This window comes from Dipodomys merriami, unplaced genomic scaffold, assembly GCF_024711535.1.
Source record: "Dipodomys merriami isolate MVZ:Mamm:240054 unplaced genomic scaffold, mDipMer1.0.p SCAF_402, whole genome shotgun sequence".
In the NCBI taxonomy this organism is placed as follows: domain Eukaryota; kingdom Metazoa; phylum Chordata; class Mammalia; order Rodentia; family Heteromyidae; genus Dipodomys; species Dipodomys merriami.
This window is the reverse complement of record NW_027205627.1, coordinates 960692-986620: the sequence shown is the minus strand read 5'-3', so window position 1 is coordinate 986620 and position 25929 is coordinate 960692. Positions and strand designations below refer to the sequence as shown.

The 25929-nt window shown below is 38.9% G+C and overlaps 1 long non-coding RNA gene across 2 annotated transcripts; it reads right to left on the bottom strand.

The window, feature by feature from the left end:
* Positions 1-34: 34 nt before the first annotated feature.
* Positions 35-25929, bottom strand: LOC138806642 (uncharacterized). Of its 2 annotated transcripts, none has more exons than XR_011365944.1 (4): positions 25723-25929; positions 3604-3720; positions 2060-2110; positions 35-115 (listed from the first exon to the last, which is right to left on the bottom strand). It is a non-coding gene; the product is annotated as an uncharacterized lncRNA (long non-coding RNA). The 2 variants fall into 2 exon arrangements; XR_011365945.1 differs by lacking the exon at positions 25723-25929 and adding an exon at positions 15347-15446.

Genomic DNA, 25929 nt, shown 5'->3' with positions numbered 1-25929 from the left:
AACAGTTAATATGTTTTTTTCCTGATATGCTGTCCATGAATCTATCATTTTCCAGTGGCTTCGTTATGCATGTATATGATCATATGAGCGGATGTTGAGCAAAATGAACTCCAAGCTATGGAAACAGAGTTATTTATTAGCAGTTGTGGTTTCTAATGTACAATGTGATTTCTATTTTCTTTGGGATTTTCCTCTATGGTTTATCCCTTGCTGTATTTGATTTTGGTACCCTGTCAATTGTGCATACATTTACCTTAATTAGGGAAGGGAACAGGAACAACAAAATGGCGAGACAGAGGACAAAGGGCAAACCAATGCAATAGCAATACTCACAAGACAATAAGTTGGAAATGTACATTACAACTTGTGAGGCGTATTGGGGTGAAGTAAAACTGAGAGAAAAATGAGAGAGGGGGTAACAAGTTTGAAAAGTTGTGTATTCACTAGCTTACAATTGCTGTAACCCCACTGAACATCACTTTGACATTAAAATTAAATTTAAAAAATAAGCTGCATGAAATAAAATTTCACTGTATTGGTATAGTAAATATTATTATTTATGTAGTAACTTTTTAAAAATCAGTACTATTTGACATCTAATTTGAATTAATTACCCATTTTTAATCACAGGGCCATCCACTTGAATGTTGTCCAACTAGACAATATTTTCACAATATACTTGCCAATATTTGGAAAAAAAATAAATTTAGTACTTTCTCATACTAAAACAGAAAACACGTTAATTTTACAGAAACCCAGAAGTTTTAAAAGTAAATAAGTTGTTAAGAGGACAGAATATATGTGGTCTTCAACATTCCTCTGACTAATAACTACTCATTTTGAAATAATGAACATTCCATACCTGAGAGATTCAAAATAGTATTTTTTTGCATGTTATGAAATCCTGCTATAGGTACATTTTCCAATGGGGTGTTACAGATAGAGAAATCAACAGAAAAATTGCCACATTCTGGTATAGTATAAAACTTTGAAACATCAGTTATAATTAATTCTTCAAGAGTAAGCAATTGTTTATCAGAATTAAGCTATTACTTCTATGACCATCAATCCCAAGGTTTATGCAATAAAGTCATCCTAGACCAACGGTTTCCAACTTGTAGGGTGCACCTCGAAATTCCCTTAATTCACGTCATGAATAGCTTATCTCCATTGTGAAAAAATACTACACCTCTGCTAATGTGATGCCCTACGTGTTCTGGAAAAAGCACCACAAAAAACTGGGTTGCATCATTTTTCCTCCACTGGTATTCTTGCAAATATTATTTATATTTATACTTTTATAACTATCATAGATAAACAGGATTCTAATATCAGAAGATTACATTTCAAAGCCCACCTAGGCAGGAAGGTTCCCTAGATTCTTATCTCCAATAAACTTCTCAGCAAAAGCCAGACACAAGTGGTAGTGATGTTGAAGTGGTAGGGCACAAGCCTTGAGCATAAACAGCCTCAGAGACCGTGTCCAGGCCCAGATTTCAACTCCTAGGACAAACCAATAAAACAAAAACAAAAACAAACCCCAAACCTAGCATTTTTCTCATTGTATACAGAGACATGTAATTAAGGAAATTGCTTCCTGTATTACATACAGGTAGAAGAAAGAAATCACATAATTATTCTCTTCATACAATGTGATACCAAAGCCTCAAAAAATTGCTCTTTTTCTAAATTTATAAATTAATATCATCCATTGTTGGCAACTCTGTCTACATTATTCACATCATTTTATAAATAAACTGTTTGAAATATCTATTAACAGAGTTCTAAATATAGATCCCTTGAAAGTATATTCTAGGCAAATAGAATGCAGGAAACATTTGTAAATTTGTCAATTAAACCCTCTACTTAAAATGAATTTTGTAGTATCCTATAGAATATGAAATTACAAACAAAACCAAAATATATATTTTAAATCTAAACTTTAATTTAGCAAGATCTATAAAGTCCTACATTAGACGAAGTTTGCTATATCGCTAGGCTTAAGCTTTTGTAATCCTTCATCCTTTCCTTGGAATCTAACAGAATGAAGATTACTTACTTTTTCAAATTTTGGATGGAAATCATGAGCCATTTTGCATCTAGGAGTGTTCTGTAATGAAGAGAGCATTTAAAAGCACAACTGAGGATTATATATGAGTTGCATTTCAATAGGAAACGACTTCTCAACACATAATGACAAAATTAGCCCAAACTACCAATTGCGTATTTCTTTCTTGTTTCGTTTCTTTTATTGAGACAAAATTATACTGCCTGGTCCAGCGAAGGTATCACTATGTAATTCCAGTTTCTAATGTCCTGTCAGTCTGAGTGCTAGAATTCTAGGCTTGTATCACATTGACCCGCCATAGTTTCTTGGTTTATTTAATCTAGATACAGACTAGCAATTCTGAACTTCTCCAGTCATATCATCCACTAGACTGCTCAGACTGTTCATGTACTATTTTAAAAGGTGTTCTAACATTTCACAGAGGATATGATCATTTTCAGATACACCTGTGGGGTCTCTGACTCATTCCTCCATGGATCCGATCCCTTTCATAATGATTACTTGACTCTCTTACTGTCTCCGGTCCCTATCTATGTAATTTTCTTAAACTTTTTTGAAGAAAATTCACTTGAGAACTTTCTAACATTAAAAATTATCACTTGATTCTAGTCTTACTGAGGACATATTATCTATTGTTTCCTAACTTTTCTACATATTCTGAGAATTGCTTCATTTTTATATTTGTGTGTGCACATATAAGTGCCTCTGTGTTTATGTGTATGTTTGTACGTATGTATGCAAAAGCCTCAAGCTCTTATTCAGCCATCTTGCTCATGACTGGTATTCCATCACTTGAGCCATTCTTCTAATACAGCTTTTGGCTCATTAATTATAAATAGTATCTCAAAGACTGTTCTGCCCAGGCTGGATACTAACCTGAGCTGAATAGCAGAGGGACAGAGCCCAGGACCAGAGTTCAAGTGCCAAGACAACTACCAACAAAAAATATATAAGTAAAGGAAAGAAAACAAATGTGATCTTATCCACCAGTTCATGGCTCGTATAATCCCTGCTCTCTCAAGATGGACTTTTTTTCCAGTTAAGTCCATGCTCTTATATCTGACTTGCATTGTAAACAGAATTATTCTTCCATTCTACTTTCTACAAATTTGCGTGATTAACAAGCGTGATTTAGAAAGAGAGTGGCCTCATACTTCGTGTTCCACGTAGGAGTAATGATTTCCCTATATCACTTTCATAAATCTACATACTAGACTTGGCTTTATTGTTTCAATATTGTCTTATTTGTACAGTCTTCTATAGCGTAATGAACCCTTAAACTTAAACACAGAACTTCTCTTTTTCCTATTATTGCTATTGATTCCCCTACTGTTAACTCATGTACACTTGGGAAATAATGTGCAGCACATACACTCATTAAAAAAATGATCTGAGAACCTTCTCCCCATTTAAAATTCGCCTTAATTTACAGAGGACTTACAAAGTTTGAACTCAATATACTCATGGATAATGTATTTATAAGCAATATAAATGTTATTTTCTCTTTACTAAGTTGTCTCTGAAACACGTGTTACCTCAGGTCCAAAGGTGTCCTTGTGTTATTTCGGTGAAGCTAGAAAACATTCATTATACCTCAAGCATCACCATCGATTGTTCCTGGAAGTAACTGTTACTGGATGTGGAAACTGATCCTAGGAGGTGAATGGAATACAGAGGATTGACAAAGTTCAAGTTAACTTGTGATTTCCTTTTTACTGTATGAGAAAAGCACAAAGATGGCGACAAGGCAGTAGGGAAATACCAAAGCTCTCCCCAACCAAAAAGAGAGTTTGAGTTCCAATGCTTAATCTCCCTAAGAGACCGACAACAACAAAAAGACAAACACTCAGAGAAAAACAGGAGGTGGAAAATAATAAAAAGACAGAGAGGAAAATAAGAATTTCAGAACAGAGAAAAGCGAAGACCCCTCCCCCAACATTCACTGGCCACAAGGCAGCTTGCCAAGCCATGGCCAGCCGGCCCGGAGGGGGCTGCTGGAGTCACAGAGACACAGGGGGCTGCCTGCAGATCACCCGTGCAGAAGCTTCCTGAGGTACCAGTTCACAGACCCTCTGATCACCACAAATAGAGAAACCTACCAGCTGGGAGTCTCCACGATGATCCCACCCCCACCCCTCACTCTCCATCCAAGCAAAGAAGCTCCATCCCACCAAAGCTGCCTGGCACCAGCAGTGCAACAAAGGGAGCTGTCTGCAGATAGCACAGAAGCCACCTGAGGTACTGGTGTCAGACCCGCTGATTGCGATGACCCAGTGGGGGCCACCGGGGTCCCAGAGACACAGAGGGTTGCCTGCAGATCACTCATGCAGAAGATGCCTGAGGTACCGATGTCAGACCCGCCGATTGGGACAACCTGGCAGGGGCTGCCAGGGTCCCAGAGACACAGGGAGCTGCATGCACATAACTCGAGCAGAAGCCGCTTGAGTGTGGACACTGTGGATCCGACAGCTTCGAAAGAAGCAGAGACAAAAGAGCCACCACCGCCCAGCCTAGCCCGCAACCACCCCAACTGAACTCAGATTGTAACAACGACTGACAACCTACACCACACTGAAACAACTAGCTCCAGGGTGAATACCCCAAAGGGGACAGTGTATCCCTCAAGGAGACCAGAGCTGAAGGGAATCCCCAGGCCCTGACCCAGACTCCCTACCCCAACACCCTGACCACAGGACCCAATAAAATTGGGAACTGTTCGACAGCTCCACTGGCCCTTGGAGCACATTCTGCTGGCCAGGCTAGAGCAAGATCACCACTGGAAGGGAGCTTAAACACCCAAGCCAGGAACAGCACCCCTGGGTCAAGACAATCAACTGTAGAAGAAATGTAAACTGTGTACCCCAGGCTGCATAAACTAGGTGGTATACACAGCAGCACAGGCCTAACCAGCATGCACCAGGTGGGGGGCCAGAACCAGGCCTGGCAATCCGGTACCTGAACAACACAACCAATACCTCCCAACTGAGCATATGCCTCAGCAGAGGGATGAAAAACAGGGAACTGCACCCCTTGGGAAGCACACCTGTGACAACAAAAGACCTGGAGACTCAGCACAAGAGAAGCCAAAACCCCACCAAAACCCAACTCATATACTCTAGGCTGGGATTGGGCAACACAGGCCACCAGCACCTGATAGTAGGCAGGAGCTCAGGCTGGTAAGGTGGCTCAGCATTAGAGTGATAGTCTTGGGCGCATGAGACCCTGGATCCGATTCCTCAGCATCACATGAGCAGAAAAGGTCAGAAGTGGTGCTGTGGTACAAATGGTAGGGTGCCAGCCTTGAGATGAAGTGCTGAAGGACAGCAACCAAACCTATAGTTCAAGCCCACAACCGGCCCCCCAAAAAACCAACCAACCAAACAAACAAAAACATCAGGAGCCCATAGCCGAATCCAGCATCTGGGAGAGTGCATCCAGAGCATCCGATCTTGCCAAGAGCACACGTAGGAACAAACAGAAGCAGTCTAGGGTGCTCATCCCTTCCAAAGGTGGGAATTGCCAGCGATCTAAAGCAGAGAGCTGAGAATCCTATGTAGGTCAGACCCTATGGAGGTACCTATGGAGGTACGCCCCCAACAGAACCCAGACCAGGTACAGACTCTATCTACCAATGCAGAATCAGCAACCAAGCAAAGACAGACACACCAAAATAAAATTGCAGATTAGTCTCCAATAATCCTTGAACCCCATGAGAAAATCACCGAGAAAAATTACAAGGTTTATCACTACCCAGGATAGCAAGCTATCCTCAATAGCCAGCAGCCACGCAGGGAGAGCCCCAGTGGGAGCAAAACAGGAATTTAAGAAAAAAACTACATCCAAGGTATGCTGGAGGCTATGACTCAAGAAATAAAGCGAGAAATAGACCAGTAATTGAAAGAGCACAAGGATGAGCTATCAAAAGACATACAAGATCTCAAACAGGAGTTGCATGCAAAAATAGAGGCTGCACAAACCTCAGTAAGAAGTGAGATAAATGCCAAATTATAGGTAGTACATACCTCATTAAGAGGTGAGATCAATAGTTTGAGAACCAACATCGAATCCATAAAGGAATCCATTTCCTCCATACAAACCACAATAGAAGCCACGATCAGCAGAGTAAATGAAATGGAATGTAGAGTGTCAGATACAGAAAACAGAATACACCAACTGGAACAAAAAGTGACAGATATGGAAAAATCACTCAAATTAAGCAAAAGGGAAATTCAAGAGAAAGAAAATAATGCCAAGAAATTTAACCTTCATATAATTGGAGTGGACGAAGGTGAGGAATTTCAGAGCAAGGGAATGCAACACCTATTCAACAAGATTATTGGTGAAAAATGTCCCCACCTCAAAAAAGAACATCTTACCTACATAACAGAAGCATATAGAACACCCAACAAGCAAGATCCCAGGAGAAACATTTCTAGACACATTATAGTAAAAATGATAGATCTGAATAATAAGGAAACAATCTTTCATGCAGCAAAAATGAAGAAGGAGCTATACAACAATGGGGAAAAAATTAGAATCATTGCAGATCTCTCCACACAAACACTGAATGCAAGAAAGGCCTGGGAAAGTACCATACGAGCCCTGAATGCCAATAACTGCCAACCCATACTGATATACCTGGCAAAGCTAGCATTCACATTCGCTGGAGAACTGAAAATTTTTAATAGCAAAGAAAAACTAAATGAAAACATAAACATTAAGCCAGGATTACAAAGAATACTAAGAGTGGAGACACAACCTGAAGAAAGAAACCAGGAACTGGGACCTGCACCCAGACAGGCATTAATCAGTCTAACTGAGCAAGCACAGGAGGAAAGAAAAGAAGAAAAACTCAGGAAAACAGGGAATGACAGGTACAACAATGCATCTCTTTATACTTTCTCTTAATATTAATGGGCTTAATTCACCACTCAAAAGAAAAAGAACTGCAGACTGGATCAGAAAACATGACCCATCGATCTGTTGCCTTCAGGAGACCCACTTCTCAGCCAAACATACAAACAAATTCAGAGTAAAGGGTTGGAAAAGGATCTACCTATTAAATGCCCCCAGGAAGAAAGCAGGTGTAGCTATCCTGATATATGACAAAATAGACTTTTCCTTAAAATCAGTTCAGAAAGATAAGGACGGACACTCCATATTAATACCGAGAACAATCCAAGAGGAGGTATTACCATCATCAACTTATATGCCCCAAATATTGGTGCACACAGATATGTTAAACAAATACTCTCAAACTTACAGAATAAAATAGATCCCAATACGATAATACTAGGAGACTTTAACACACCAATCTCACCAAAGGACAGGTCTACCAACCAGAGGATTTGCAAAGAAGCTACTGAATTAATTGAGGCCGTACTTCAAGCAGAATTAACTGACATCTACCGAGTATTTCACCCTAAAACAACACAGTACACATTCTTCTCAGCAGCTCATGGAACTTTCTCCAAAATAGACCATATCATAGTTCATGCAAGGAACTTAAGCAAATACAACGGGATCAAAATAATACCCTGTATCCTATCAGACCACATTGAAATCAAGCTAGTTCTCAATAACAAAGCATACTGCAGAAATTTCTCTAATACATGGAAATTGAACAGTACACTCCTTAGCAATGCCTGGGTAATGGAAGAGATCAGAGAAGAAATAAAACATTTCCTACAACTCAATGAAAACACTTCACAAAGAAACTTGTGGGACAGAGCAAAAGCAGCCCTGAGAGGCAAATTTATTGCCCTCAGTGCCCACATCAAGAGAATGGAGACAGACCAAGTAAATAATCTCATGTTGCAATTAAAACAGCTAGAAATACAAGAAAAAATAGAACCTAAAGTTAATATACGGAGCCAGATAACCAAATTAAGAGCAGAGCTTAACCAATTACAAAATCAGAAAATTATAGCCAAAATTAACCAAACAAAAAGCTGGTTCTTTGAAAAATAAACAAAATTGATGGACCGTTGGCAAGATTAATTAAAACAAGAAGAGAGCAAACCTATATTAACAGGATTAAGGATTCCACGGGAAAAATCACAATACGTAACCAAGATATCCAAACAATCCTAACAGACTACTTTCAAAAGTTATAATCCCTAAAGGAAGAAAACCTGGCAGAAATGGAAGCATTTTTAGAGAAATACAAGTTGCCCAAACTGAGCAAAGAAGAAATAAACCAGTTAAATAAGCCAATATCCTACAACAAATACAGGAAGCTATCAAAAGTCTTCCAACAAAAGAAGCCCAGGGCCAGATGGATTCACAGCAGAATTCTATAAGACCTTTAAAGAAGAACTAATACCCATACTCCTCAAGCTCTTCAGAGAAACAGAGAAGGAGGGAGCTGTCCCAAACTCATCCCCAAACCAGGCAAAGACCCAAACAAAAAGAGAATTACAGGCCAATTTCCTTGATGAACACAGATGCAAAGACCCTTAAGATTCTAGATAACAGAATCCAGAAACACATAAAAAAAAATACACTATGACCAGGTAGGCTTCATCCCAGACATGCATGGATGGTTTAACATATGTAAGTCAATAAATGTAATCCAACACATCAACAGAGCCAAGGTCAAGAATCACATGATTATCGCCACAGATGCAGAAAATGCCTTTCGTAAAATTCAACATTCATTCATGCTAAAAGCTCGGGAGAAAATAGGAATAGGAGAAACATTTCTTAAAACAATAAAAGCCATTTATGACGGACCAATACCCAATATTATACTTAATGTGGAAAAGCTACAACCAATTCTCCTAAAATCAGGAACAAGACAAGGATGCCCACTGTCTCCACTCCTATTCAATATAGTCCTGGAACCCTTAGCCAGGGCAATAAGGCAAGAAAAATACATTAAAGGGTTCAGCATAGGGAAAGAAGTTAAACTATCCCTTTTTGCAGACGACATGATACTATACCTTCAGGATCCCAAAAACTCCATCCCCAAAATCTTAGAAAACATAAATCACTTCTGCAAAGTAGCAGGATAAAAATCAAACCCACAAAAATCAGTTGCCTTCCTGTACACTGACAATGTACAAGAAGAGAGGGAAGTAAAGGGAGCAATCCCATTCACAATAACCGCCCAAAAAATAAAATATTTAGGAATTAATCTAACCAAAGATGTAAAAGAACTATTTAATGAAAACTATAAAAAGTTAAAGAACAAAATTGCAGAAGACACTAGGAAATAGAAAGACCTCCCATGCTCTTGGAAAGGCAGACAATATAGTGAAAATGGCAATACTGCTCAAATTAATATACAAATTCAATGCAATTCCTATTAAAATCCCAATGATGTACATCTCTGAAATACAGGAAACAGTCCAAAAATTCATATGGAACCACAAAATACCTAGAATAGCCAAAACAATTCTAGGGAATAAAGACAACAAGGGAGGGATGTCCATGCTTTACTTCAAACTCTACTATAGAGCCATAATAACAAAGACAGCATAGTACTGGCACAAAAACAGACCCGAAGATCAATAGAATAGAAGATCCAGAAATAAATCCACATGCCTATAGTCAGTTGACATTTGACAAAGGAACAAAAGACATACAATGGAAGAAACACAGCCTTTTGAACCATTGGAGCTGGGAAAACTGGGTGGCCACATGCAGAAAACTAAAAGTGGACCCCAGCCTATCACCATGCACCAACATCAACTCAAAATAGATTAAAGACCTTAACATTAATCCTGAATCTCTAAAACCACTGCAGGACACTGCAGAGACACTTGAACTAATAGGCACAGGAAGGACTTTCCTGAACAGAGTCCCAGGGACACAAAAAATTGGAGAGAGACTCGACAAATGGGACTACCTTAAAATAAAAAGCTTCTGCACAGCTAAATCTATCGCAACCAAGCTAGAAAGACAACCAACTAATTGGGAAAAAATATTTACCAGCAACATATCAGTCAAGGGGCTAACATCCATTATATACAGGGAAACTAATCCCTCCCAAGCCTAACAAACCAATTACTAAATGGGCAAGGGAACTACAGAGAGACTTCTCAGATGAAGAAATAAAAATGGCAAAGAAGCACATGAGGAAATGTTCATCATCCCTGGTGCTGAAGGAAATGCAAATAAAGACAATGCTGAGATACCACCTTACCCCAGTCAGAATGTCTCACATCCACAAATCAGCCAACAACAAATGCTGGAGGGGATGTGGAGGAAGAGGAACCCTATACACTGCTGGTGGGAATGTACACTTATATAACCACTTTGGAAAGCAGTCTGGAAGGTCCTTAGAAAACTAAAATTGAACCTCCCTTACGACGCAGTCATACCACTTCTAGGCATCTACCCTGAACAACAGGAACCAATATACAAGGACACGTGCACCTCCATGTTCATTGCAGCACTGATCTCAATAGCTAGGATATGGAAACCACCCAGATGACCCATCACAGATGAATGGATCCAAAAATTGTGGTATCTATAAACAAAGCAATATTATGCAGCCATTAGAAAATGAAAAATAATGACATTTGGAGGGAAATGGATGGAGCTAGAAGGAATCATGTTGAGCGAGGTAAGCCAAGAGCATAGAGACAAACGGTATATGGTCTCCCTGATAAGTTGATGCGAAATTCAAAATGTTAGTTGGTACAACAAAATTAACAGGACTTAAGAAACAAAGAACTCCCACTCATCTGGTCGAACCACTACTAAAAATCCCGATGCTGCTGATCATATGTATGGTGTATAGTGTACACTGTTATATATTATAGACTGTGATAGACAATTCGCTCCAGGAAAGTTAAAATGAAATTGTGATTTTAAATGAGCATCAATAGTCCACTATATGGTGAAATTATGTAATCACTTAACCACAATTTAAAAAAAAAGAACTTCAGGGAACCTAGGGAGTGAAGGGATGGTAGGGGGAAAACAATGCAAAGGGTAACAATACTCAATATGAAGTGTACTCATTACCTTGCTCATCTAACTGTAACCTCTGTATAGTATCTTTACAATAAAAAATAAAAAAAGAAATGAATCCAAAGGCTTGAAGGAAACTCTTTCCCTGACTTTTTCTAGTGTGTTTGACTCATACATGACTTTTCTGTAAATTCTAGTTGAGAGTATTACAGAAAGTAATAATTTACCGGGAAGTTCCTGGAAGATGGTGGAGGAGAAGCGAGAAGCTGAAGGCTAAACAAGCTCTCACATAGAAAGCAGATTTAGAGTTCCAGTGAACAGTCCTAAGCCAGAGAATCACACCAAGTTTGCCATCAGAGGACAAAGAGTTAGGCCAGAGAGGGAAAATCCAGGCAAAAAGACAGATCAGAGCACTTGCCAGGAGATGCCACTGCTGCAGAAGCTGTGGCAGCGGCAGCCGTACCCACCATACCTGAAACAGAGAGGCTGGGACGAAGGAGCCAGACGCGGTGGGCAAGCAGATTCTACTCAACACCAGCAAGAACTGACAAAGAGCAGACATCGTCATCCTGTAGTTCGCATACCAGAGATGACCCAGGGACCAAGACACTGCATGAGTAGAGGCCTAATATCCTCACTCCTTCTCAGCAAGCAGAGGAGGGAAGGCCACCCCCCCCCAGTACTGGAGATATCCATCTTGGATACTGACAAAGCTTGGTGGAGCTGCTAGCTTCAACTCAGGCATTGGAAGAAAACTAGAGACTTTTAGCAGGTCACAAGAACCTAAAGTGACCTGCCAGACTCAACTCCAACCAGAGAAAAGTCACCCAGCACAGGTGCCAGCCCAAGGAATGTCTTTCTTCACTGGATAATTGGAGCCAGAGGCTGCCCCTCCCTTTAGCAGCCTTGACAATCAATTGAAATTTAGTAAACATAAACCCTGAGAGTGGCTACCGGCTGGGCTCTGTGAGTTTCTCACAAACTAACCCCTGGGAAAAGCTACTATTTGCTGAAAGGCCTCAACCCTACACAGAACCTAGCCTCATCACAGCATCTCCAAACTTGAGGAAAAAGCCATCTCCCTCTTTTGTGACACTCAAGCAGATCTCCCTCCCATTGAACAAGCCTGGGAAGAAGATCACAAAATCCTGGGTTAAGCAGAGCATTTTTCTGCCTGTTAAAAAAACTGACTTAAGAAACCAACCAAGCCACAGGAAATTCAAACACCACAAGCAGACCAAAGAATGCAAAAAGAGGTTGGCTACGGAAACAAGGGAGATACAGGATTTTCCCCACCCCTCCCAAAGAAAATAAAAAAAAAAATTTCAATTTTTTTGCACCTTTTATAAAAATTTTTTTTCCTCCTTCATGGCAGAGCTCACAACAATTCTTCTCCAACTCTTCAATGAAATTGAAAGAGAAAGTTCACTACCAAACACATTTTATGAAGACATCATAACATTCATCCCAAAACCAGACAGGGACTCAACAAAGAAAGAGTACTAAAGACCCATTTCTTTGATGAATATTGATGCAAAACTTCTCAACAAAATTTTGGCCAATCAAATTCAACAATTCATCCAAAAAATCATACACCACGATCAAACAAGATTCATTTCAGGGATGCAAAGCTGGTTCAATACACGCAAATCAATTAATATTATTCATTACAACAGGAGCAAGGATAAGAACCACATGGTTATCTCAATAGATGCAGAAAAAGCATTCGAGAAGATGCAACACCAATTATGATGAAGATTTTGGAAAAATGAGGAATCCATGGAACATTCCTCAATACAATACAGGCTGTATATGACAAACCTAGAGCCAGCATTATACTTCATGGTGAAAAACTGAAGCCATTTCCTCTTAACTCAGGAACAAGACAAGGATGTCCACTCTATCCACTTCTCTTCAATCTAGTATATTAGAATGCCTAGCTACAGCAATAAGAAAAGATGTAAACATAAAGGGGATCCAAATGGGGAAAGATGAAGGAAAACTCTCCCTCTTTGCAGATGACATGATCATGTATTTAAAGAATCCCATAGACTCCACTCCCAAATTACTCAAGCTGATTCAAAACTTTGGCAAAGTAGCAAGGTATAAAATTCATGCCCAAAAATCAATGGCTTTTCTGTATGCCAACAATTAGAATGTGTGGCTGAAATTAGGAAAGCAACTCCATTTGTAATAGCTCCCCCCAAAAATGAAATACCTAGGAATTAACATAACCAAAGAAGTGAAGGACCACTATGATGAAAACTTTAAAATCTTGAAAAAGGAAATCAAAACAGAACTTAGAAAATGGCAAAACCTCCCATGCTCCTGGATGGAAAGATTAACATCGTGAAAATGGCAATACTTCCCAAGGCTATTTACAAATTCAATGCCATACCTATCAAAATTCCAACGTCATTCTTCAAGGATATAGAAGAGGCAATCGAAAAATTCATATGGAAAAATAAAAGTCCCTGAATAGCAAAAACGCTCCTCAATGGTAAGAATGCTGCTGGAGGAATATCAATACCAAATTTCAAACTCTACTATAAAGCCATAGTAATCAAAACAGCTTGGTACTGGCACAAGAACAGACCTCAGGACCAATGGAATAGAACTGAAAACCCAGAAATGAACCTACAGACCTATAGCCATCTAATATTCGATAAGGGAGCTAAAACAATAGAATGGAACAAAGACAGCCTCTTCAATAAATGTTGCTGGCAAAATTAGTTAACTACTTGTAGAAAACTAAACCTAGATCCTTATAAAACACCTTGCAACAGAATCAAGTCCAAATGGATCAGAGACCTTGAAGTCAAAGCAGAATCTCTTAAAATATTACAGGATGGAATAGGAGAAACCCTAGGTCTCCTTGGCGCAGGCCGAAATTTTCTTAATAAAAACATGGAAAAACAAGAAATCAAAGAAAGGTTGGACAAATGGGATTGCATGAAGTTGCACAGCTTCTGCATGACAAAGGACATAGCTAGCAATATCAATAGAAAGCCCACGTATTCGGAGATCTTCACTACCCATAAAACGGACAAGGGTGTTATTCTAAAATATACTTGGAACCCAAAAAATTAAATCCCCCAACAACAAATCCTCAAAGAGGCAAATGCCCTATAAATAAGTGGGCCAAATGTTTAAAGAGAAACTTCTCTGAAGAAGAAAGAAGGATGTCCAATAGACACATGAAGAAATGCTCAACCTCTCTAGCCATAAAAGAAATGCAAATCAAAACAACATTGAGATACCATCTCAACCCAGCTAGAATGGCAAAAATCAAGAACTGTAAAAACAACAGATGCTCAGGGGATGTGGACAGAAGGGAACCTTACTTCATTTTTGGTGGGAGTGTAAACTTGTTCAACCATTTTGGAAAGCAATATGGATGTTTCTCAAAAGAATTCACATAGAGCTCCCCTATGACCCATCAATCCTACTTTTGGGCATTTACCCAAATATTTACAAACACGACCACACTAAAGCTACCACACAACTTTGTTTATTGCAGCATTATTTATCATAGCCAAGTTATGGAACCAACCCAGATGCCGCTCAGTAGATGAATGGATCAAGAAAATGTGGTATATATACAAAATGGAATTCTATGCCTCCATCAGAAAGAATGACATTGCCCCATTTGTTAGGAAATGAAAAGTCTTGGAAAAATTTATATTAGGTGAAGTAAGCCAAGCCCAAATTAACATAGATCTCATGGTTTCCCTTATTTGCAATATCAAGTATATGTATGAGTCAAGCAGAAAAGGTCAGATAATTGATGTTAGGAAAATGAACCCTTAGATATGTATTTAAATGTTTTTTTCCTTTAATGCATTCGTTTCTAAGGCATTTATAAGATTATTAACCGTTGATTTGTATGTCCTTGCCACACAGTATAACCCCAACTTTCACTATATTTGATGTCGGTATAGTTTGTGGAGGAGAAAGTGAAAAACAAGTTGTTTAAGGATACAGGTGGTCTCATTTTAACAATGAGAAGTACAAGCTGTCATATCGAAAACGAACTTTACTATTTTGTTTGCGTGGGGAGTATTGGATGAAGGGGGCGAGGGGAGGCTGGGAAGGGATGTGAAGGGTAAAGAAAAGAAGAGAGTGCAATGGTTGATAAGAAATGTACTCATTGTCTTGCCCATGTAATTGTAACCCCTCTGTACAGTATGTTCCCGGACCCCATTTTTTCTAAATCTTTTTTAAATTTTTATTATTACCTTTTTTCAAAAAAAAGTTTTCTAGTAAATTTTTTTCTGTTATAATTTTTATTTTAGCTGTATGTATGTGTGTGCGCGCGTTTTTCTTTCATTCTTTCTTTCTATTTTTTTAAATTACCTTTTGTTTTTGTTTAGCTCTACTGAACTTCTGATCTTTTTTCTTTCTTTCTTATCCTTTTCACATTTTCTTCTCCTTGGTTCTTCTTTATGTTACTTAATTGTTGTTCTGCACATCCTCAGACAAACATGTAGTGGATTATTAGGCCTTATCACCCATTGTGTACACACTTAATCCACAAATTTATTACTCAATTCAAAACCTCTTAGACTTAAGTTCCTTAATAGCAATACTACTTCTTTATACCTATATAATATTTTAAGTAAGTTTATATTTAAATTTTTCACATCTCCTTTATTTCCCTCCCCTTCTCTCATATTCATGTTTTTCTCTTAATAGATTGTTTCTGTTTCTGCATAATATATTTAATTTTTACTGTTCTATTTTTTCTGTTCTCTTTTTTCCTTTCTCTTTCTTCTTTTTCTCTCTCTGTACTTTCATCCTATCCAGCCTATTTCCTGCTTTGAGATTAGGACTTAAGTTAACTCACCCTGTGCCTTCCCACATCACTCTATTCCTATTTTTTACCCACATCTCTCCCTAAACCTAATAATTTCTAGCTTACCAAATTCTTTTTGCGGTTTGTAGCCCATTAATATATAGTTGTTTGATGTTGAATAGATGTATCTGTTGAACTAGATTGTATCTGCAGACTATTGACTGTGCAAATAGGGACTTTGGTTGATGCTTGTCTTAAGTTAGTGTTCCAGCACAAAACTGGTGTTATTTTCATCCCAAATGGGCAGAATAGGCAGAAAACCACAAGAAAAATGGCAAGTCCGGGTATCTCCACTCCCACTCATGATAACCAGGGACAGAACAGATAATGAATAATCCAGAGGAGAGTTACCAAATAGCTCTACAAACACTGCTGGCAAACATAATTAATGAAAATATTGAAAACATACAAAGGACTCTGTATGAATGTGATAGGGAGAGACAGGAGGCAAACAAAAGGTAAATGGAGACAAACAAAAGGTCAATGCAAGAAAAGATTGAAAACACACAAAAGACTCTGTATAAGCGTGATAGGGAGAGAGAGGAGGCAATCCAAAGGTTTATACAGGAAAATCATGAGCATGAGGAAGCTACACAAAAACTGATACAAAATTTGCGTGAGCAGCTTGAGCATACTCAAAGAAAAAGGCAGGAATGGCGTGAACAGGATGAGAACACTCAAAGAAAACTACAGGAATGGCAAGAACGTAAGGAAACCAATCCAAGAGTAATACAGGAATTGAGAGGGCAGGATGAAAATACACAAAGATCATTGAAAGCGTTCATGGGATCCATTAACAAAGAGCTGAAGAAAGTCAGGAAGACCACAAAGGGAATGCTGAATGGAATACAACAGAATGAATGGGAGTCCTAGGAACCAATAACCAGTCAACTAAGTGATTTGAAAATAAACACAGAACACCAAACTAAGGAAGAAGTTCATACAAGATCTAAAAAAAAATTTCAACAAAGAATTTGAAGCCATCAAATCTGACCAATTAGAAGGAAAAGAAATACAAAACGAAGTAGAAATTCTTGACAGCAGTTTAGACCATGCAGAAGATCGAATCTCGGGATTGAAGACAGCCTAGATATTACAGAGAAAGAGCATACAACCATCCAAGACAAGTCCAAGAAATATGGTAGATCTATCCAACACTTGGAAGACACCATCAGAAGGCCTAATCTAAGGATAATGGGTGTAGAGGAGCACCTAGAAAGAGAAGTTAATGGTCTAGGAAATTTGTTTAACAGGATCCTAGCAGAGCACTTCCCAAACATGGAAAAAGATAGGGCTCTTCAGTTACAAGAAGCTTTTAGAACCCCAAATAGACAAGACCAGAATAGTACATCCCACTGTCACATTATAATCCACACAGGATCAACTCAGAACAAGGAAAAGATTCTTAAAGCTGTCAAGGAGAAATGATTAATCACCTATAAAGGGAAAGCAATTAGAATCATCTCAGATTTCTCAGCAGAGAAAATAAAAGCAAAAAGAGCCTGGAATGATGTATGCCATGCCCTAAAAACAAACAACTATCAACCAAGAATACTGTACCCAGCTAAAATCTCCTTCATAACTGAAGGCCAAATAAAAAACTTCCATAGCAAAGAAAAATTGAAAGAATAACTTTCCACCGAACCAGCCCTACAAAAAATTCTTAAAGATGTCCTACACATAGAAAACCAACAAGACCACAGTTAAGGCCAAGAAACTGCACCCAAAATGAGAATCCAAGAACCATAGAAAGAACCCAGTTTTCGCAGAACCCAAGAAGGTGGATAACATGGCAGGAACTTCCAAGTAACTCTCAGTCCTATCTCTCAACATTAACGGACTTCACTCTCCAATTAAGCGACATAGACTGTAAAATTGGATTTAAAAAATAAGATCCTTCTATCTGCTGCCTGCAGGAGTCATATCTTGCCATAAAAACAAACACATTTTTAATGTTAAAGGATGGAACAAAATCTACCAAGCAAACAGACCCCATAAACAGACAGAGTTGCAAACCTTAGAGCAGATAAAATAGACTTCAAATTAAAATTAGTGAGAAGAGATAAAGAAGGTGTCTACATACTAATTAAGGGATCTCTCCTTCAGGTGGATATTATAATTCTAAATATTTATTCGCCAAACAAAGCATCACACAAATTTATCCAAAGAAACATTACTTTCCCTAAAATCCCACAGAGATCCAAAGACATTAATTGTTGGGGATTTTAAAACACCACATTCCCCACTAGATGAATCAACTCGGTAAAAACTCAACAAAGAAACCACAGATCTAAACAGCTGCATAGATCAACTAGATTTAACAGACATCTACCGAAGCATCAGAATACACGGTTTTCTCAGCAACACATTAAACATTTTCTAAAATAGACCACATTTTAGGCCACAAAGAAAACTGGTCCAAACTCAGAAACATTGAAGTTATTCCTTGCATTCTCTCTGACCACAAGGGAATAAAATTAGAACTCAACACCAAAAGCCACCAAAGAAATTCCTGTAACAAATGGCTGCTCAACAACACTCGGCTGAATCACGAGTGGGTCATAGAAGAGATAAGGAAGGAAATTCAAATGTTCATGCTATTCAAAAAAAATGAGCACACAAATTACCAGCTCCTCTAGGACAGAGCAAAGGCAGAACTCAGAGGCAAGTTTATAGCTCTGAGTTCCTACATAAACAAATTGAAGAGATCTGAAACTAACAATTCAATGAGACATCTGTACGTCCTTGAAAAAGAGCAGCCAGATAAATGCCAATCCAACAGACAGAAAGAATTAATTAAAATTAAATCAAAATTAAATGAATTAGAATCCAAAAAAACTATAGAATAAATCAACAAAACAAAGAGTTGGTTCTTAGAAAAAATTAACAAAATTGAGAGACCCTTAGCAAATCTTATCAGAAAAAGAAGAGAACACACCCAAATAAATAAACTCAGAGATTAGAATGGAAACATCACCACAGAAACCACCAAGATTTAGAATACTATAAGGGAAAACTTCTCAAAATTTTATGCTAATAAGTTTGAGAACTTGGCAGAAATGGCTCTTTTCCTAGCAATTATTGACATGCCAAATCTAAATCAAGATGAATCAAACCATCCTAACAGGCCCATATCAAGCACTGAAATTGAAACAGCAATAAGAGACTTCCAAGCTAAGGAAAGTCCAGGACCAGAGGGTTTTAGAGCAGAATTATACAAGGCCTTCAAAGCAGAGCTCACACTAATACTCCTCCAAACTTCAATGAAATTGAAAGAGAAAGTTCACTACTGAACACATTCTATGAAGCCATCATAACCTTCATCCCAAAACCAGGCAGGGACTCATCAAAGAAAGAGCACTAAAGACCCATTTCTTTGATGAACATTGATTCAAAACTTCTCAACAAAATTTTGGTCAATCGACTTCAAGAATTCATCCAAAAAATTATATAACTCCTTCAAGCAGGATTTATTTCAGGGATGCAAAAGTGGTTCAATATACGCAAATCAATTAATATTATTCATCACATCAACAGGAGGAAGGATAAGAACCACATGGTTATCTCAATAGATGCAGAAAAAGCATTCGAGAAGATCCAACACCCCTTTATAATGAAGATTTGGAACAATTAGGAATCATGGAACATTCCTCAATACAATAAAGGCTGTATATGACAAACCTACAGCCAGCATTATACTTCATGGTGAAAAACTGAAGCCATTTCCTCTCAACTCAGGAACAAGACAAGGATGTCCACTCTCTCCACTTCTCTTCAATCTAGTATATTAGAATACATAGCTACAGCAATAAGACAAGATAGAGACATAAAGGGAATCTAAATAGGGAAAGAAGAAATAAAACTCTCCCTCTTTGCAGATTGCATGATCTTGTATTTAAAGAATCCCATAGACTCCACTCCCAAATTACTCAAGCTGATTCAAAACTTTGGCAATGTAGCAAGGTAAAAAATTAACCCCCCAAAATCAATGGCTTTCCTGTATGCCAACAATGAGAAAAGTGTGGCTGAAATTAAGAAAGCAACTCCATTTGTAATAGCCCCACAAAAAATAAAATACCTATGAATTAACATAACCAAAGTAGTGTAGGACCGCTATGATGAAAACTTTAAAAACTTGAAAACAGAAATCAAACAGAACCTAGAAAATGGCATAAACTTTCATGCCCTTGGATTGGAAAGCTTAACATCATGAAAATGGCAAAACTTCCCAAGGCTCTCTACAAATTTAATGAGATACCTCTCAAAATTCCACCCTCATTCTTCAAGGATATAGAAGAGGCAATTCAAAAATTCATATGGAACAATAAAAGACCCCGAATAGCAAAAACGCCACTCAACGGTAAGAATGCTGCTGGAGGAATATCAATACCAAATTTCAAACTCTACTATAAAGCCATAGTAATCAAAACAGCTTGGTACTGGCATAAGAACAGACCTCAGCACTAATGGAATAGAACTGAAAACCCAGAAATGAACCTACAGACCTATAGCCATCTAATCTTTGATAAGGAGCTAAAAAAATAGAATGGAAGAAAGACAGCCTCTTCAGTAAATGGTGCTGGCAATATTGGTTAACTACTTGTAGAAAACTAAAGCTAGAACCTTATATATCACCCTGCACCAGAATCAACTTCCAATGGATTAAAGACCTCGGAGTCAAAGCAGACACTCTGAAAACATTACATGATGGAATAGGAGAAAACCTAGGTCTCCTTGGTCCAGGCAGAAATTTTCTTAATAGAGACCAAGAATCACAAGAAACCAAAGAAAGGTTGGACAAATGGGATTGCATGAAGTTTCAGAGCTTCTGCATGGCAAAGGACATAGCTAGCAATATCAATAGAAAGCCCACGTATTGGGAGAAGATCTTCACTAGCCATAAAACGGCCAAGGATCTCTTATCTAAAATATACTTGCAACTCAAAAAATTAAGTCTGCCAACAACCAATCCTCAAAGAAACATCTGCCATATGATTAAGTAGGCGAAAGACTTAAAGAGAAACTTTTCTGAAGAAGAAAAAAAGATGGTCAGTAACCTCATGAAGAAATGCTCAACCTCCCTAGCCATAAAAGAAATGCAAATCAAAACAACATTGAGATACCACCTCACCCCTGTTAGAATGGCTATAATCAAGAACTCTAATAACAAGAGATGCTGGAGGGGATGTGGACAGATGGGAACCTTACTTTATTTTTTCTGGGAGTGAAAACTTGTTCAACCACTTTGGAAAGCAGTATGGAAGTTCCTTAATAAACTCCACATAAAGCTCCCCTATGACCCAACAATCCCACTTTTGGGCATTTACCCAAATATTTACAAACAAGACCACACTAAAGCCACCAGCACAACTTTGTTTATTGCAGCTTTATTTACTATAGCTAAGATATGGAACCAACCCAGTTGCCCTTAAATAGATGAAAGGATCAAGAACATGTTGAATATATACAAAATGGAATTCTATGCCTCTATCAGAAAGAATGACATTGCCCCATTTGGTAGGAAATGGAAAGTCTTGAAAACAATTATGTTAAGTGAAGTAAGCCAACCCCAAAGAAACCTAAGTCCCATGGTTTCCATTATTTGCAATATCTAGTATATGTATGAGTCAAGCAGAAAAGGTTAGATAATGTGAAGTTAAGAAAATGAAACATCAGATATGTATTTAAATGTTTTTTTTTCTTTCATGCATTTGTTTCTAACGCATTTATAAGATTATTTCTTTGTTGCTTTGTATGTCCCTCCCCCACAGTATAAATCCTGCTTTCACTGTATTTGATGTCGGTATAATTTGTGGAGGTGAAAGGGAAAAAAGTCGTTTAAATAAGGATACAGGTGGACCCAATTCAACAATGAGAAATACAATTTGTCATGTCGAAAACGAACTTTACAACTTTGATTCGGGAGCGGGGAGGATTAGGTGGGGGTTGGGGGGAGACTGGGAAGTGATAGGAAGGGGAACAAAGGAGGAGGCTACAATGCTTGATAAGAAATGTAGTCATTAACTTGCCCAAGTAATTTTAACCCCTCTGTACAATATTTTCACCACAAAAAATAAATTAAAAAAAGAAATAATGTGCCATTTGAAGGCCAGCATAGAACAAAAGGAAATAACGTTGTTTTAAACATGTTCTACTCCAGGGACTGGCAAGGCGGCTCAGTGGTCGAGAGCTTGCCTTGCATGCACGAGGCCCGGGTTCGATTCCTCAGCACCACGTAAGCAAAAATAAGCCAGAAGTGGTGCTGTGGCTCAATTGTTAGAGGGCTAGCCTTGAGTTGAAGAGCTGAGGGACAGTGCCCAGGCCCAGAATTCAGGCCCATGACTCAAACCCCCCCCCCCAAAAAAAGTTCTACTGCAAAGAAACAAAGACATGGAGGTTTCAAAGTCTTATCGATGTATATTTCACCCCTGAGATGTTTATCTTCTTGCAGGAGTCATTTATCAATTCCTTTAATTAAGTTCTGAGTTCTCCAGAGCAAGAAGGATTTCAAAGAAGCATCCAGTGAGTATAATCGGGAAAAAGAGCCTCTTCTCAGATCAGTACTTCTTTAAGAGGGTTCCAATGAAATATGGGGTTTTTTTATTTGCTTGTTTGCTAAGTGTGTGTTGGTTCTCTGGCTTGAACCCAGAGGCTGGACCCTGTCCGTGAACAGTTTTCTTTCCTGCCCACCAGCCCCCAAATCTAGTATTCTACTGCTTGAACCAAAACTCCACTTCTGGCTTTTTGCTGTGTAATTACAGATAAGAGTTTGACAGACTCTCTTGCCTGGGTTGGCTTTGAAGTAAGATAATAAGAAAGCCAAGTGACATCAACTGTATAGACTTCTCTTTCCAACGTGAAATATTAGATGAAGTTTATTTTAAAGCTAATATTTGACAATTTTTTTCTTTTTTTATTGTGAGCATACCGTTCAGAGGAGTTACAATTACATTGGCAAGATAACAAGTACATCTCTAATCAAGCATTGTTTCCTCCTCTTTTTTTCCCCATCCCATCCCTTCCCATACTACCCCCTCCCCCCTCCTGGTCCTCCCTCCCCCCCACCAAAGTTGTAAAGTTCTTTTTTCGACGTTAGAACTTGTACATCTCATTGTTTCAATGGGTCCACCTGTATCCCTAGTTAAACGATTTGTTTTTAGAGAATATGTCCAGCAAATAATCCATAACATTACTCAGCAAAATTAGGTGCACTGAATAATTTTGGAATTATTTGTATTGCTTGGGAAGATTATTGATCTTTTCGTTCCTTTTGCGGAAAGTTAAAAGTCATATTTCACCTTTTTTATTGGTTGTGGCGCTTAAACTCTGATCCTGGGCGCTGTCTCTCAGCTCTTTAGTTCAACTTGAGTGCACTACCACTTTAGTTACAGCACCACTTCTGGGTTTCTGGTGGTAAACTGAAGATTAGTATCTCATGGACTTTACTGATCAGGCTTATTTGAACCACAATCCTCTGGTTTCAACGTCCTGAGTGTCTAGGATTACAGGTGAAAACAAGAAGCACCTGGCAGATATTTGCATTTATGTGCACTGAATAAAACTATGTTGACAATGAATGGAAATTTTAACCAAATGATGACATTGCAGCTTTTCAGAAAAATTGACATAGCAATAAATATGTCCTCTATTTCCATTTTGTTACATTAATGACTCATGAGCTATGGGACCCTTACATTAGCATCCTCTGACATCTGTATAGGTCAATTTAGTATCAGATAATGTTCATAGAGAAATATAGAAAGACTGTGATTTTTAGAAAGCAAAGGAGATCACCTATGAAACAACAGCATAGAAGGAGATACATTTTATCACACAGAGATTAAGAACTAGCCTAAGAGATTTAGAATGCTATAGACAATGAGGTAAAGCCTAGTTGACAACAAGTTCTTCAATAACCAAAAATGGTTCTCTAGAACAGTTTCTGGTATACCTTAGTTACTATCATTTATTCCTTACATCTGCAGTTATTCTTTATCTTCTGTCACAACACTTAATTACCCTCTGCCTTTTTGGTGCCATAACTGACCAAAAGGTTTCAAAATCACACTTAGACTACCCTTCTCTTTGTGATTAGCAGTGACGATACCAAATGCTGGAATCGTTGAATTTCCAGAATTAATCTTCACCTGACATCTAAGCACATTCGTGGCTTTAATAGCTATGACTTAATGAACAAAACTTTTTTTCAACACAGTTTCCTAATATAAGTACATGAATTAGGGACTATTGCCAAGTGTCAATATGGAAGGAGCAATTATATATTACAAGTATGGGTTCTTTATTTTGCATTTACTAACTAAATGTTTTTGTTTTTGTTTTTGTTTTTGTTTTGCCAGTCCAGGGGCTTAAACTCAGGGATAGGGAATTATTCCTGAGGTTTTTTCTTCTTTTTTTTTTTGCTCAAAGCTAGCACTCTACCACTTGAGGCACAGCACCACTTCCAGAATTTTTCTTTTTATGTGTTACTGAGGAATTGAACCCAGGGTTTCATGCATGATAGGCAATCACTGTACCATGAAGCCCCATTTCCAGAGCCCTAAATGACTTTCTTAAGATGGCATTACATTTTTATTCAGTAACTATGTATCATAATTTTGGCCAGGTGCTAGAAATGATGTGGAAAGCAACACAATACAATAAATCCAGTAAGGCTGGATGGATAATGAAGAACTGTCATGGTCTAGCCAGGGCACAGAGGGGCTTATCTCATGGAGCTGTTTCAACAGGCTGAGCAAGACAGCACCTGAACTACAGCCCACCTCCAGAATGAGAGGGCAACCTTGGGTTCTAGCCACATGTGGATGCCGAACCCCCTCTTCCAGCACCCATTCAACCATTTCTTGTGAAAGAGGGAGAGAAAAAAAGTCACAATTACAATTAAGAAGGTTGCTGTTGGCTTAGAACTCTAATCCTAACTACACAGGAAGCTGAGATACAAGAATCATGGTTCATAGCCAGCCCCGGCAGGAACGTCTGTGAGACTCTTATATCCAAAAAAACACCAGAAAACCAGAAATGGTGCTGTGGGATTAAGTGGGAGAGTGCTAGCCTTTTGCTGAGGAGCTCGGGAACAGTGCCCAGACCCAGAGTTCAAGCCCCACGACTGACAAGAAGTGGACTTCCTACCACCAGAAGTCTACTGAATAACAACCATTGTCTTAGGGAGCATCGTAGCAAAGTTAGGCTGAGCTTCCTGTGAAGTTGAAGTCCTAAGTAGGTCACCAGGCTTCTGTGTGCCTCGGTTTCCCCAGCTGCAAAACTCCACAGAATGAAGGATCCCCTTCCATATGGGGATAGGTTAATGATGAAAGAGAGCCATGTTTTGTTTCATAATCCCACATCTGTTGCATGATTAATAAAAGACCTCATCTGAGCCCTTTCCAGGTATCTTCTTGTCATTTGCTCACAGAACTGCAGAGAACCTTATCTGTAGGCTGCTCCCTCTGTGCCTAGCCATGTTCCACAGATCCCTCTGTATAAATCCCTTGTTTCCTAACAACTGTCCTGTGAGGAAAATGAGGTCTGGTGGTTGCGGCCCTACCCAGAGCTTTACCTATGGTCAAGAATCGGCTGCTGTGGAATAAAAGTTGGGGATAAGCCATCTAAATTGATGACTGCGCATGTTGCGACCTGTCTACCAACCCAACTACAGAGGACCAGGCCTGGAAGAGCATACCTGTCACAGATAGGAGAACCTCGATCCAGCCCAGCCAGACCATATATTGAGTCTCTGTTTTAGAAATGCCCAAGACAGAAAGTTGGTTCCTCAGAGCCAGGGAGAGGAAACAAGCAGGGGTCATGGTGCCTCCAAGGGTGTTCTGACCTCAGCAGGGGTGGTTTGGGGGCGGCCACTCACCTGTGCTGCTGGGAGAAGCTGCTGGAGGCTGCTCCAGGTGGGGCCAGCAGTGATGGCAGTGGTTTTGTGGACAAATGGGCCCAAAGTAGAGAACCAGGTCCAGGGATCAGGTTGGGGCTTTAATCGGGCTGGCAGTGAGACATTGCCTGATATTTGAAATCTCAAAACTTGGGAAAGGGGGAAAGCAGCTGGGGCACCGGCAGGCTT